This window comes from Nannospalax galili, unplaced genomic scaffold (assembly GCF_000622305.1).
Source record: "Nannospalax galili isolate Female #2095 unplaced genomic scaffold, S.galili_v1.0 scaffold846, whole genome shotgun sequence".
Lineage (NCBI taxonomy): Eukaryota > Metazoa > Chordata > Mammalia > Rodentia > Spalacidae > Nannospalax > Nannospalax galili.
This window is the reverse complement of record NW_008356458.1, coordinates 1161504-1167747: the sequence shown is the minus strand read 5'-3', so window position 1 is coordinate 1167747 and position 6244 is coordinate 1161504. Positions and strand designations below refer to the sequence as shown.

At 39.2% G+C, this 6244-nt stretch overlaps 1 protein-coding gene across 1 annotated transcript in view; it reads right to left on the bottom strand.

The window, feature by feature from the left end:
- The window catches only part of Cntn4 (contactin 4), a 1122320-nt gene that overhangs the window by 242458 nt on the left and 873618 nt on the right, over window positions 1-6244 (bottom strand). The window lies entirely within an intron of this gene.

Here is a 6244-nt window from a genome sequence, read left to right as displayed (position 1 = left end):
AATTCTCTTCTACAATCCTGTTTAAGATCTGGTCAACACCATTAACCTGAAATTCTTCTCCTTCCTCTAGTCCTATGATCTGTAGATTTGGTCTTTTCATGGTTTCCCACATCTCTTACATATTCCATTCCTGTGTTGTTGTTGGTTTTTAATTTTCCATAATCTTTGCTTCAGTGGTCTAGTTCTTCAACTTTATCCTCCAGTGTTGATATTCTGTTTTCCATTTCATTTATTCTAGTGGTGAGGCTTTCCCCTGTTGTTTCAAGTTGGCTTATTGAGTTTTGCACTTCCTTCTTCATTTCTGCCTGAGTTTTCTTCAATGTTTCTATCTCTTTTGTGAATTCATTCAGTTTATCCCTATCTTCTTTTAGTTCTTTGATTTGTTTATTCATGTGTCCTTTAAATTTGTGGAATTCCTTGATCATGTTTATGACTGTTCTTTTAAATTCTGTGTCCTGGGGTATCTCTAGGGAGTTCTCCTTGTAGAACTCTTCTACAGCCCTGGTAGAGTTTGGTGGGGACATAGTGTTTTGGCTTTCCATTTTATTATTCTTTTATTGTGATTTTGGCATGTGAATTATGATTCTGATATGAGAATTAAGTTGAAGTATGCTTCTATTTGTATTATCAGGGTGCCTAGGTCCTTTCCTTATTGTTTGTGTAAAGCTAGCTGGCACAGGGTTCAGGTTCTCTCAGGTTTTATTTCGGAGGGAACTGATGGCTTCAGATCAGCTATTCAGGAGCACCTACAGAAGTCCAAGTCAGGTTCCAGTCAGGTACACTCAGGCTTCCTTCTAAGGGTTGTACCCCACCATGTGGAGGCAGGATCTGGGTGCTCTCAGGCAATCCCCTGTGTTCTCAGTCCCTATGCCAGAAGGAGGCCAGAACTTGGCACTCCCTGCCAGTGTGCTGAGGTCACAGCTGCTACACCGGTGGAGGTCAGAGCCCACCCTCACAGGCTGTCTGCTAGGAACTCGGCCTTAGCCTACCAAAGCCAGGTCTTCCCTCTGTTCTAATATCTTTAAAAATGTGTTATTGTTTTGAATAAAAATGACAAAATACAGAGTAGAAAATAATTTTTAATTTAAAAATAGTTGTTTGTGTGTGTGTGTGTGTGTGTGTGTGTGTGTGTGTGTGTGAATGCACATGAGTGTGGGTACCTGAAGCTGCAGTTACAGGTGGTTGTGAGCTACCCAATAAGGGTGCTGGAAATGGAACTCCAGTCCTCTGCCCGACCAGCACACACTCAACAACTGAGCCATCTTTCCAACCCCCAAATTCAAAGTTTAACACCAAAAGATACAAGCTTGAAGTTCAACCCTGTTAGAATTTTGGAAAATATACTACCCTAGTCGTATCTGCATGTTATTATAGTCTGTTTAAAATAAGATTTGGTGAGCATATTTTAGGAAAGTTATTCATGGTATGCTTTTGGTTTGTCATTGTTCAAACCACTTTACATGCATTTTAACACATAAAATATCTCTCTGAGGTAGATACTGTTGTGCTAATTTTCTCTATGAGCAAACAAAGGAGAATGCCTTTAAATGGAAGCTTCCCAAGCGACACAGCCAGTAATTGCTGGGACTGGATTCTACCCAGACAGCCTGCTCCACAGTCTTTGTGGCTTATTTCCGCCAATATTTAAATAAGACCGAGGAAGGCAGGAGGAAGGAGCCCTTTGAAGAGCTGGGAATAAGAAACTGCAAGAGCCACTGCATTTTGGAACAGTCATGTGCTAGGGGGCCCATGCTAAAACCTTTTGGATTGTAAACAATGAATCCGCAATTGCTTACCTGAAATTCCGAAGAAATGACTTGAATATTGGGGAATGTAGTTCTTTAAGGTGCATCTAAAATTTATAGCCAGGGAAAGGACCCATTGTGGCAATTAGTTTAGTTCAGGCTTGAACATCCTTTGCCCTACTTACTAAGTTTCTAAGGCAGGAAGGTGTGAAATTTTGAGTGTGCTTCAATGATCAAAATGACTGTATCAATTCTATGTGCTTCCCATACTTATCAGCCTAATGCAAGTCACCAAATGCCAGATCTCGTGGAGTGATAATTTCATTGATTTTCTTCCTATAGAATAGACTTTAATAAGGATATCATCTTAATTTTGCAAGCTCTTTTTGATTCATATTTCCCTCTTCTCTCACCTTCAGACAGGAGCTAATTAAATAACCTGTTTTGTGCTTAGTAATTGAGCTTCAGTATTATTTTAAGTGCTTCAGTCTAAATGAGAAAGATATTAGGAATTTTCACTCTCATGGAAATTAAGAATGAATGGGCATTAATTGCTGAAGAATAAGATCTCAGCCGCTAATTTTGTGATAAAATATTCCAAGACAAAGCATTTGTCATTTCTATGAAGATCGACTAGACAAGTTGGAATAAATCGAAAAACCAAGCAAAAGGCATAGTTGCTGGAAACTTGAGGGATAGATGATGATGCTGGAATTTCTGTATCCCTGGCTTTGTTTCCACTTTCTGAGGCAGCAATTTTATGTGATGTTTGTCTTCAGCTGTGTCTTACTACATTCCAGTCGAGTCAATATTTCATTAGGTCTGTGACTTGACATACCAAGGGAGGTAATTCTTTTGGTCAGTTATTTTGGCACATAAGCATTTGGAGCAGGGCCCTAAAGCAGCTGCATTTTTAAATGATTCTGTACAGAATCCCACTGATACAAATTTTTTGATTCTTCATCTTTGCTTCTGCAAGGTGGTATTGATACCTTTTTGATAGAGTTGGTACCTCACCTACCTCTATTTCTATTTTTATTTTTTATTTCAGTAAATATCATATATGAGTATAATCTATGCATTATTTCCATCCCTCCCAGTCCTCTTCCAAATCATCCCATGCCCCCCTTACTCCCTCTCAGTTTCTTATCTTCTTCTTTATTAATGTTACATCACACACACACACACACACACACACACACACACACACACACATTGCATTGAGTTCATTTAGTGGTGCTCCTATGGCCCTGTGCCTATTATTATTATTTTATAAAGAGGGTTGCCTATAGCTTACACTGTCCTCATGCTCACTAAATACCTGCCATACTCCCTGGACTGAGAGAGACTGTTTGTGGAGCCCACCTGCCTCCTTTAAGGGTATAGATAACTCACCCACCTGACTGAGCAAATAATCTTCAGAAAAGAGACCCTCAAGGACCCCAGACCCTGACCCAGGGTTAATTCTTGTAGCTATGTGCAGCAGAGTTCCTATATAAGACCAGACTGATCCCCCTTCAGGGCACAGATAATCATTCCTCCAGGAAAAGCTATCAGCCCTTTGCTGGGCTTCCTGAATTCAGGGAGCACATTCCTTGCCTGTTGCAAGTCTGGCTCTGATTCTTATTTCTAAACTTTAAACTCCCTCCTTTTCTGTCCTCCTAAATCTAACAATGGCCATGCCTTGTTTAATGCAGTACTAGATATTGAACCCAGAGCTTTGTGAATACCAGGTAGGGACTCTACCAATTGAGGCTGAGTTACATCTCTATATTATGTGTATTAAAATGCATGTTAATCCAATGCCATAATTTAACCTTTGTCGTGTTGGAATCATGAGGCTGGAGTACAGCAGAGTGTGATGAAGGCTATAGTCTTGGCTTGACTGGCTTGTGAGTAGGGTGGGGATGGCAAACTGACTGGCCTATGTACAGAATATATCATATGACTTTTACTATAGAGAAATGGGACAAAAACCAGAAAACATAATTCTTCCTGTTGCCAAGGGAGAGTCATGCTTCTAGCTTTACAGATAACATGCAAAATACAATCCTTGACATTTTCTCTATAAGTCTCATCCTTAAAATGTGGTCAACAGCATTCCTGTGTTCTCAGCTGCTCTGCCAGACACCCGTGTGTCATTCTTGATTTTCTTCTCTGTCATCTCTCATACCCAAATGCATTGGTAAATGCTGGTACTTTGACCTGCAAACTCTACCCTGAATATTTTTCTGTCCTCTGCTAGTCTTACCTCAGGTCACCAGCATTCCCCAGCCAAATAACTGCAAGAACATTCTCATTAGATATACAGCTTATAATCTTACTTTTAGAAGTTTATTTTCACATAGCAGCTAATTAGTCTTTTTCAAAACAGTCACTCCAGGCATACAAACCTCTAAGAGGTTCTCATTGTACTTGAAATAAAATTCAGTGTTCTCTCTGGTCTTTATGTCTGACCCCTGATCTTCCAACTTCAGAATTCTCTGTACCTTCATCTCTATGCTCTAACCACACTCCTGTCCTTTTTGTTCAGAACATGTGAAGGTTTTTCTTTGTTTTCCTTCCTTACCTCAGGACCTTTGCAGGTGATGTCAGCTCAGCCTGCCTCTGATCCTCTCAGGACTGACTCCCTACCACTCCAGCCTCAGCTATATGCCCATCTTTAGAAAGGATTTCCATGGCAGCCATTCTATAGTAAACACCTGCCACACAAAGCTTGTATTTTTATCATACTATTCTATTTATTACTCTATAAAGCAAACTGAAATTTGTTTTTATCATTGTTTCCTTGTGTCTCTGTACTGCCCAGGAGCATTAGACAGGGGTCTGCTTGTTCATTTTACTGGAACACAGAGACATAGCTGTTATACAGCAAATGCTAAATAAATACATGTTAAATGGATGAATAAACAAAATGACTAAAAGCTAAATTTCTAAAAACTTCCATAGTGTGGTTTTATATATTATATCTAAAGAGCTACTTTGCCTATACCTACCTTGCCTCTGCAAAGAGGGATAGAGTAACCTGGAGCATAGTTTAGTGGAAGAGCAGTTGCCTACCATTTGCAAGGACCTGAGTTTGAGCCCTGGGGTTGCAAGAAAATAGAGGGACAGCATAATATTTTGGGGAAATAGGAGTCAAGGTTTTTTACATTAATTCAAGTAACAGGTGCATTTGCATAATGAGAAGAAACATGGCAAAGGTTTTAAAAAGCAGGCTCTAAAGGCAGGGTGTTGTGTGAGAATCTTATTTATGTGGCTTTGGGATTCATTATTTAACATATCTTAGTCCTAGTTTCTTTAACTGTGGAGTAAGGTATTCCATAGGTTTGTAAATGAGTTAATTCATGTACAGTGCCTAGAACAGAATGAATGTCCAATAAATGTTTATTTTTAATACTCTTGGCTGATGGTTTCCTCCCTGTGTGATATGATCTTATCATTCCTGTTCAAATGTGTCTAAGAAGGGAAGGGGATGATGAAAGAATAGAAACCTAATCTATCAACCATGAATCTTTAGCTCTTCATACCAGTCCCTCCAGGAAGGCTTAATTATGGCTTTGTTTTCATTCTTCAAAGACCTATTTAAATATTTTATCTATTATTTTTATTTTATGTGTATTGCCTGCATGTGTATATGTACCCATGTTGTGCAATGACTGAGGTCTGAAGAGGGCATCAGATCCCCTTGAACTGGAGTTAGGACAGTTGTTAGTCTCCATGTAGATGGTAGAATTCGAACTCAGGTCCTCTGCAAGAGCAGTCAGTGCTCTAAACTGCTGAGTCAGTTCTCCAGTCCCACAAACAACTATTTACCAAGACTCTTCTATTCACTAGATTCTATGCTGGACAGCAATGTACTTTTAAGTGACACACACTGGTTGGAGCAGCATGACAAAGCATTCTCAGGGACATAGTAATGTGCTTCCTTGGAGTTTAAAGAGAAGTTGCTTGCTCTAGCATGGGTGGGAACAAGGCATAGGGAGGGCTGGCTTCCTGGGAAAAAGTCGTATTTCTGAAGAAACTGAAAGAAACAGTGCAAGTCAGGTATGCAAGTCATCGTTTTAGACTAAAGAAGAGGATTTCAGGACAAGGGAATAACATACCTTAAAACCCACAGTTGTTTTCCAACTACAGGTTACCTGTAGAACTTGGCAAACGCTATCTTTTAAAAGCACACAGTGGCATAGACTATGCTGTTAGGATATTTAGGTAAGTAAAGTAAGGTTCATATGTTTTCTTTAAATACTCTCATAATGAAATCGGGAATTAAAACTTCTGTCTCAAATGAGCTTTGGAATTTCTGTATTTCACTATAAGGTAGGAATGGAGCCATCACTATTATAAATCCAACAGTTATTTGGATAATTTAAAACTACTTTCTGGACCCTGAATACTAAATAACACAGAATTGATTAATAAGCTAATTGTTCAACCTCTCACTTCGTTGTGCCTGTGTATACAATTTAAGTAAGAGAGAAATAAGAAATAGATTCTTT